Here is a 9514-nt window from a genome sequence, read left to right as displayed (position 1 = left end):
TGTGGCACAGCAGCAACCTGAGCCGCTGCAGTGACAATGCCAGATCCTTAGCCCACTGCACCACAAGGGAACGCCTTCCCTTTGATTTTTTTGCTCCAGGGCGATGGTTGGAGGGTCCTTCCCAGCTGCCCCCGGAGCTGCATTCTTAGCTGTCGTTTGCTGCCTCAGAGGAAGGGGGATCAGTGCCCTCCCAGGAGGAAGCCTTGGCAGGTGCAGGAAATTTCACCGTGTGCTCCTTGAAGGCCAAACATGGACAGGGAGCCTGGGCTCAGAAATAGCCCCTTGCCCCAGAGACCCTTGGAATTCTGCAAGGTCATCTCAGGGAGGGGAGAGCCCAGGCAGGCCAGTGCTGGAAGCTTCCTTTTGGGTTCGGAAGGGGAAGATGCGGCCTCATATGGGATTCTCTGACACAAAGCTCTGGAACTGGGTGGACAAAGGCTGAATCTGGACAAGGAGTTGTCCGAAGTCAGCCTGGCTTGAAAAGTCTCTGATTCCAAGCCAACTGCAGATTTCCTAATTCCTTTTTTTTTGGCCTCACCCATGGCCAAAGTTCCCCAGGCCAGCGATTGAACCCACACCTCAACAGGGACCCAAGCTGCTGAGGTGACAACACCAGATCCTTAAATAGCTGAGCCACCAGGGAACTCCCAGTTTTCCTAATTAATTGGGAATTCTATGGGAGCCCAGAAATGCCGTGGTCGGGCTGCTGCAGACAGATTTCTCCAGCTGTGTTTCTTTCTTTTTCACACTCCATTTAGACCTGTGCCTCCATTTGATTTTACTTGGCGCTTTAGTGCTGTTTTCATTTTATCATGTTGAAATTCTAAAAGTTGTTTTAACTGTGGCATCGTTCCTCTTTGTCAAGAAGTATTTATTATTTTTCCAAAAGAGAGTCTCTGCTTTCTGCGAATTTCCCAAGGTCAAATGAAGCCCAGTGTCTGAAAAGCTTAGGTGGATTCATACTTCAGCTCAGCTGGAAAATCTCTTGTCCATCCATCCAACCATGCACCCACTCACTCATCCATCCACCATCCATCCATCCACCCATCCTTCCATCATCCGCCCATCCTTCCATCATCTATCCGTCATCCATCTATCCATCCATCAGTCCTTCCATCATCCATCAGTCCTTCCATCTATCCATCCATCAGTCCTTCCATCATCCATCAGTCCTTCCATCATCCATCCATCAGTCCTTCCATCACCCATCTATCATCATCCATCCATCCACCCATCCTTCTATCATCCATCCATCTTTCCATCATCCACCCATCCTTCCGTCATCTATCCATCATCCATCTATCCATCCGTCCATCCTTCCATCATCCACCCATCAATCCTTCCATCATCCATCCATCAGTCCTTCTATCATCCATCTATCCGTCAATCCTTCCATCATCATCCATCTATCCATCCATCCATCCATCCTTCCATCTGCTCATCCATCCATTCCTCCATTTGTCCATCTATCATCATCCATCCGTTCACTCATCCATTCATCCATTCGGCATGTGTTTATGGCACTCCCTCTGGGCTGGTGTGGACCTTGGCCTTATTCTCCTGCACTCTGTGAGGATAGCATGTCCCTTAGGGAGCCATTGCAGGAGTGGGAGCACCGTGCTGGCCACGCCGTGCTGTCTTTGAATATCTACCTCACTCCCTCACCTGGGATGATGATAATTTCTATGTCACCCAATTGTCACACAGGTGAGGTGCTGATGGCGGACCAAAGGCCCCCTGGGATGGTTAGAGCCTCGGTACTCAACAGCCATGAGTTCCCAGTTCCTTGACAGCAGGGACCCTCGCAGAGAGCAGGCACCCCATAGCTGTTTCCAAAGGAGCCTTGTCCACAGCCCCGGCTCCTGAGGTCACATGGTGTCAGGAGAAAACCACACACGACTCTGAGCTCTGGGCATGACTTACGCTTCTGCTACACAGAGGCCCTCAATGAGGACAGAATTCACCCCAGAAAAGCAAATGCGCAGGACAGGCAGGTGGATGAGAAATTGGGCATGATGGTGCCGAACCAGCCCCCAAAACAGAACACACTTGCAGGAAATAACTACTGTGTGGGGGGATTCAGGGCTGATTTTACTGGAGAGCCTCAGACCTGATAAATAATCAGCTTCATTTCCTTTTTCTGTCTCCCTGCCCCACGGCTTTCCTTCCCTTCATGTCCCCTTTCCTCCTCATCTCCTGGTTCCAGGCAAATAGCATCTCCCAAGAGGCCGACATGAGCTCCCTGAGGGTCGGCATCCTGGGAAGTTACAGTCCTCCCAGGACCTGGGGACTTGCTGACGTGTGTGTGCATACACACACACACACACACAGACACACACAGGTACACAGAGACACACAGTTACAGAGAGAGACACACAAATACACAGATACAGAGACACACACAGAGACGCAGAGACAGAGACACACAGTCACAGAGAGACACATATAGAGACACACACATAGACACCCGCAGACACAGAGGAATACACAGGCACATGGACAAATAGACACACACAGACATACACAAAAAAACACACACAGACACAGACGCAGACACACACAAATACACAGACACACAGACACATAGACACAGAGAGACACACAAAGACACACGCACACACAAGCTCTCATGCGCAGAGGCCAAGGATGGTGACAGCTGCGTGCGTCAGGAGTGGTGGATTCCCAAAGACTGACCTCAAAGGACAAAACCTTTGCTGAATCCCTGAGGAGCTGTGACATCAACTCTCCAACTCCAGGGTTCTTTTTATAAACATTAATAATATAATGAATAGGCATTTATATATTACCAGTGATATTGGGGTTGGGGGGATGCTGAAGCAGTTGGCCAGGGACATGGGAAACAGGGGGGTGCCCTGACCATAGAGGTTTAAAAACAGTAATCAGGGAGTTCCCCGGTGGTACAGCTAGTTAAGGATCCCGTGTTGTGGCTCTGGTCACTGCTGTGGTGCAGGTTTGATCCCTGGCCCAGGAACTTCCCCATGCTGTGGGCGTGGCCAAAAAAACCAACCCAACCAATGATCAGTCTGCTTATATTCCTGCCCTGCAGTGGCCATGACAACCAGTGTCAGTGGTGAATCCAACACCCCCAACACCCACCCTTTGGGAGGCTGCTGAGAAGAGCAGGATTTTTTTTTTTTAATCTCTTTTTTTTTTTGTCTTTTGGGGGCCACACCTGTGGCATATGGAGGTCCCCAGGCTAGGGGTCGAATTGGAGCTACAGTTGGTGGCCTATGCCACAGCTCACAACACAGCAATGCGGGATCCGAGCCACGTCTGCAACCTACACCACAGCTCACGGCAATGCCGGATCCTTAACCCACTGAGCGAGGCCAGGGATCGAACCCGCAACCTCATGGATAATAGTCAGATGCGTTTGTGCTGCGCCACGATGGGAACTCCTGTTAAGAGCAGGATTAATGGTACTGCATGTATGTGAAAAATGTGCTCTTGCTTTAGCAAAAGAAACCAGAGGGCAGGGGACCCTGACACCTGGTCCAGCGTGGATGGATCTTGAGGACATCCTGCTGAGTCAAATACGCCTGTCCCCAAAGGACAAGTACCGTGTGATTCCACAAAGATGAGGTCCTTAGAGTGTCACATTCACAGAGACAGAAAGGAGAAGGGGGGGCGTCGGGCTTGGGAGGAGGATGGGGATTAGTGTTTAATGGGCGCAGGATCTCAGTCTGGGTCGATGAAAACAGTTCTGGAGATGGACGGCGGTTTTGGTTCCCCAGCTCCGTGAGTGTATTTTGTGCCACCCTATATGCTGAAATATGGTTAAAATGGTCATTTTTTTCTTTCCTTTTTTTTTTTTTAGGGTTGCACTGGTGGCATATGGAAGTTCCCAGGCTAGGAGTCAAATTAGTGCTGCAGCCACCGGCCTACACCACAGCCACAGCCACAGCCACGCAGGATCCAAGCTGTGTCTGCGACCTACACCCCAGCTCACGGCAATGTCAGATCTTTAACCCACTGAGCGAGGCCAGGGATCCAATCCACATCCTCATGGATGCTAGTTGGGTTCTTAACCCTCTGAGCCACCATGGGAACTCCTACACTGATCCATCTTATGTTATGATACTTTCCTACCATAAAAGAGAGGGAGGGGGAGGAAGGAAGGGAGGGAGGGAGGGAGGGAAGAAGGCATATGAGACCCAGCTCAGGCAGCAGAGCACCGAGGCAAAGATGGGGCCACACCGAGCCATCACGTAACCTCGGGCGAGTCACGTCCCCATCCGCAGCCTCCGTCTCCCAATCTGTGAAACGAGGCTGGGTTAAACCAACCGGGTAAACAAACCCATCGGCTGATTCAATTTTGAGAATTTCAGGGAAGAGCTTGTTGGACGCACCTGCTGCCAGGCAAGTGGACACGTAGCCGGGGGGGGTGGGCGGGGGGCAGCCCCCAGGAGAGGCTGGGGGGGTGGGTGAGGAGCAGGGCTCAGTGGAGGGTGGGGCTGATGGAGGAAGGAGATGGACGAGGGAGGCTGAAGTCAGGCTCCCAGCCGGGGTGGAGGGTGCGGCCCTTGCCTAAGATTGGGGCTCGGGAGCTGGGACGTCGAAGGATCCTCACCTGAGGACTCCGATTCCTGCTCAAGTGATCTTCCTGCTCCTTTTCTGACTCCTCTGGGTGGCGACTGTGGGCCGTGTGGGGGGCCGATTAGATTTACTCGAAGGGCACCGGCTGGCCGCTTGATTTGGGAAGGGCGCTGAGTGTTCCCGGTCCTGCCTGGGTTCATCCTGGGTGATGGAGGAGGGGGTGTCCGGAAGGCGATGGTGGGGGGGCAGGGAGAGTCTGGCTGTGGGACCCACATGCCCACTTACGCACTGAAGAGCTATAAGGGGAGTTCCCGTCGTGGCGCAGTGGTTAACGAATCCGACTAGGAACCATGAGGTTGCGGGTTCGGTCCCTGCCCTTGCTCAGTGGGTTAACGATCTGGCATTGCCGTGAGCTGGGGAGTAGGTTGCAGACGCGGCTCGGATCCCGAGTTGCTGTGGCTCTGGCCTAGGCCGGTGGCTACAGCTCCAATTGGACCCCTAGCCTGGGAACCTCCATATGCCGCAGGAGCGGCCCAAAGAAATAGCAAAAAAAAAAAAAAAAAAAAGAAGAGATATAAGGAGGAATTCCCTGGTGTCCTAGCCTTTTAAGGATCTGGAGTTGTCACTTTTGTGGCTCAGGTTACTGGCCTGACCCAAGAACTTCCGCGTGTTTCAGATATGGCCAAAACCAAAACCAAAAACCAAAAACCAAGCCAACAAATAAAACAAGCAGTGACTCTTCCTGGCCATGGGCATAAAGCAGGGAGTCAAACAGACAGCGCCCTTCCCTCAGAGAACTTAGGCTCTGTTTTGGGGGCGGGGATGGAAATAAGTCCACATGCCCTGCAGTTCCCTTGTGAACACGCGCTGCCCTGAGAACAGCGGAACGAAGCCATTCAGGCGGGGATGCCGGGATGGGGTGAGGTTGGAGTTTAGATGGAGTGGCCAGGAAGGGTCTCTAAAAACTGAGACCTGAAGAAAGTGAGGGAGGCACAGGGAACAGCAGGTGCAAAGGCCCTGAGGCCAGCGTGGGCCTGATGTGTTTGCAGGACAGTGAAGAGGCTGGGGTAGCTGGAGCGAGGTCAGAAGGAACGGGATGGGGGACAAGGCAGAGCATGAAGGGGCCTTACAGGTGGTTGTAGGAAGCTGGGTTGACTTAAACGTTTAAAGGATCCATGCAGCAGTGCGTGTGTGGAAAAGCCCAGAGGCCGAGGCAAGGGTGGCGGTGACAGGTGAGGGCTGCTGTGGACTGGGTTCCAGAGGGAGCTGGAGAGAGGCGGGTTGTCTCAAATGCCTTGGGCAGAACAGGGACGCCTGCGGTAATCCTCTGCTGGCCTTGATCTTGTGGGGGTCAGGCCTTCTGAAACCCCCTTTTCTTTTTTTTTTGTTGTTTCATGGCCACACCCACAGCACAGGGACGTTCCCAGGCCAGGACGTGACCTAGGCCCTAGCTTGGGCAATGCCGGATCCTTCAACCCACTGTGAGGAGCCAGGGATCCAACCCAGGCTTCAGCAGTGGCCCAAGCCGCTGTGGTTGGGTTCTTAACCCACCGTGCCACAGCGGGAACTCCCAGATACCGATTTTCTGACACCATCCCTCAGCAGCCACCTCAGCTGGAAACCACAGCTTTAACTTGCATCTGTCATGATCACCCGCGCCTGCCTCCAGCAGGTCACCAGGTCCCGCCCCAGCTCTGAGCTGACCGGCCCCTGCTGCATCCCGACCCCGACATTCTCCAGACCTGTGCGGGTCCGACCCAGAATTCCACGCTTCACCAGCTCAGAACCCCGACTTCTCTGAGCCCCTCCCCTTCCGTGACCAGGGCATCCTGGGGTCAGACACTCCTCCTCCCTCCAGCCCAGCCCTGGCCCCCAAAGACCACCCCCGCCCCCACCAAGGCCAGGCCTAAAGGTTCTTGGGTGAGGCCCCAAGCCTGGTGGTTGCTTTGGGGAGGTGTGATCGTGATATTTTGGGTTTAGCGCTTTAGTCTGTTAGGGATGCATCCTGAATACTTATGGCTGAATTGCTCGGGGGTCTGTGATGTCCCTTTCAACATCCCAACAAAAACCAATCAATTTAAGAGCTGAGGGCAGAAGAAAGAAGCCGTGGTGTCGGGACTCATTGAACCTGTGTCCTTGAGGGTCCATGGGAATCTTCTGTACATGTTTACAAACCTGGCATTTTCAGAAGAAAATGGTAAAAATAAGTCCAAAACAGGAACACAGCCCTGCTGGGGCCTTTGGGGCTGCCTGCTGCCCCCGGGAGCATAATGATGTGGGGCACAGCCCACTGCCCAGTGTGGAATTCCTGGCTCAAAACGCAAAAAGACATAGCTGGGTTTAGCATTGATTTAAAGCCCCCCCCACAGACAATGCGACTCCTGCCGCCTGCATCAGAGTCGACGGCTCCCTCGGTACACAAGGCCGTCTTTGCCTGGGCGCCTGACTTCATTGTCCCTCTAGCAATCCTGAGGGCCTCTGTCCCCAAGGGAACCATGGCTGTTTTTCTTGCCTCGGTGCCTTTGCCTATGCTGTTCCCTCTGCCTGGAACATGTTGCTCAGTTTTTCAGCTGCTAACTTCTTTTCCTGCCGCCTTGGCGCTGCTGTCACCTCTTTCAGGAAGCCCTCCCTGACCTCCCCTTCTCTCTGGGGTCCTAACTGCTGTCCTCTTCCCTTCTGCTGGGAGGGCCCATCTCTCCTCCTGATGGGAGGGCAGGGACCAGGTCATCCTGTTCAGGTACATGTCAGGCCCTGGCACCCAGGAGGGAGCTAATACATATTTATACGAAGCAGACCCATTCTCAACAGCCCCTAGTCCTCCTGTCTGCCTTGGGAAGAAACATGTGTTCGCTGTTCGACAGGAACTTGAAGCCTCAGTCTCCAATTTTAGGAGCAGGCCACTCAATCTAGCTGGATCCCCAAAGGCCGAATCACCCCGAGTGCGGACCCTTCCTGGAGGCAGAGGGCACCGCCGCTGCCTTTTGATCACCCATCTGAGGTCTCCAAGGCTGCAGCTGCAGAGGCTGAAGGTCCGTGGCACCTCTGAGGCTCCCACCTGTACCTCGTCTGGACCTGAGAATCACCTGGAGTCCCGGGCCCCCCACCACCGAGACCAGTTCGATCAGTCTCTGGGCTGGGGGCCCAGGTGGCAGGAAGTTGGGAGCTCGCCATGTGATTCCAAGAACCAACCAGCCCTGCGGGGAGGGGCCAAACGCCCCCCAAACACCTGCCCCTTGCTGAGGGCATTTAAGGGCAGCCAACGGACTGGAGACCACAGTTCCCTGCCAGGTAAGTGATGGGTGGGTAGTAGTTTATTTCCGTGTGAGGGTGCTGGGGCAGGTGGGGGCGTGAAGCTGTTTGGGGGAGCCTCAGGCCGGGGCCTCTCGCTGTTGAACTGCAGCCTTGGTTGATAGAAGGGGTGCTGCGTGGCTCTTGGCTTGTTCTCAGGCTGGGTGAGGAGGAGGTGGTAGTTGCTGGGGGCGCTCACTCTGCAGAGCCCAGCCCGGGGTGGGCAGCGTGCGTGGAGCTGCGTCAGTTACCGCAGCCTCTGTGTTTGTGGGTCCTGCATCTGCGCTCCTGTCTCTGTCCCCGAACTATCCCTGGGGCCAGTCTCCCTATGGGGGACTTCTCCACCCGGTTCTGCCCCCTCCCACAAAGGCTTCCCAAGTGGTGGAGATGGATGGCCCAGCAGAGGGCCTGGTCGCCTGCCATCTGCTATGATGCGTGCCTCCCATCTTAGCGTGAGCTTTGGTGGGAGGCCTGGCTGTGTCTCCCTGCCACACATATGGTGTCAGGACTCATCTTATCCTTTTGGTAAAACCGTGGAGGGAGCCCAAGAACGCCGAGGGGCCCCCCGTTCCAGGGGCTGGCAACCCCTCTTCTCCAGGGCCCCACCCTGACCCCAGCGGTGCTGGCTTGCTGACCTTGGAGTCAAGGTCGACTCCGTCCTTCCTGGAGAACAAGCCTCACTCATTCCAACCCAATGTGTGGTTTTAGCTTAAAACACATCCCACTTTGTTGGAGGAGGCAGCTGTTAGTGATATAGATCGGAACACACATCGAAAAAGCTGTCCTCCGCACAGGGAAGTGGAGACAGCTGAGGGTGGGGTGGGTTTTTAACTTGGAGAAGGAGTGGGGTTATTGGGAGTTAATGCTCAGTACGCTTCTAAAGCATTTCGTTTTCTGAAGCCGTGAGCATGTGTTAATTTAAAATCAGAAGAACGCTGCATGATAGAAGCCAACTCTGAGCGATGAGACACAGCTGAATTTAAAACCGTTTTGGGTTCATGAAAGATGCTTGCTGTCAAAGCTTAGCTAGATCTAGGAAAGTAGAGAAAAAAACCCCAAACAGCCTGTAATGCCCCAACTTGAGACAGTGACTCCGTGCCGTTAATCAGATGTGGCCAGGGAGGGTCCCTTGGCTGGGCCTCTGCCACCTGGCACCCAGGGCAGGGGGGCTTGTCATAGCGTGTGGGGAGCTGCAGAGCTGGCCTGAGGCTGGGGGTTGGGGGAATCAGCCCCTGAGTTGGTGATGTTTGTCTCAGCTGCCAGGTTGGCTTTGTCTGCATCTTGAGCTTAGAGACTCGATGGAGGAAGGTATTGAGTTTGATTCTGGTGCTTAACTCTTGGCATTTTCCTACCACGGGTAAAGGATGGGGTGGCCAGCTCTCCTGGCTGCCACCAAGAGCCGCGTGAGGGGAAGGAAATACATTTGCAGCCGTGGGTAGAGAAGCTGGGGAAAGGCAGCAGGATTTGCTTTGCAGCTGGCTTTGCAGAAATGTCCCCACATGATTGGGCCACGTCTGTGGCTTTCAAACTGCTTTCGGGGCGAGGGGAGACCCTGATCTGAAGTCGAGCTGCTTCTGCTCAAGCGTCTGATACGGGCCTTCCGCTTCGTAATTGACTTGAAAGACGGCGATGCCATCGGAAGCCCCTGGATCCCCGTCCAAGGTTCCCT

The sequence above is a fragment of the Phacochoerus africanus genome, chromosome 5, assembly GCF_016906955.1.
Source record: "Phacochoerus africanus isolate WHEZ1 chromosome 5, ROS_Pafr_v1, whole genome shotgun sequence".
In the NCBI taxonomy this organism is placed as follows: Eukaryota; Metazoa; Chordata; class Mammalia; order Artiodactyla; family Suidae; genus Phacochoerus; species Phacochoerus africanus.
Note: the sequence above shows the minus strand (reverse complement) of the source record.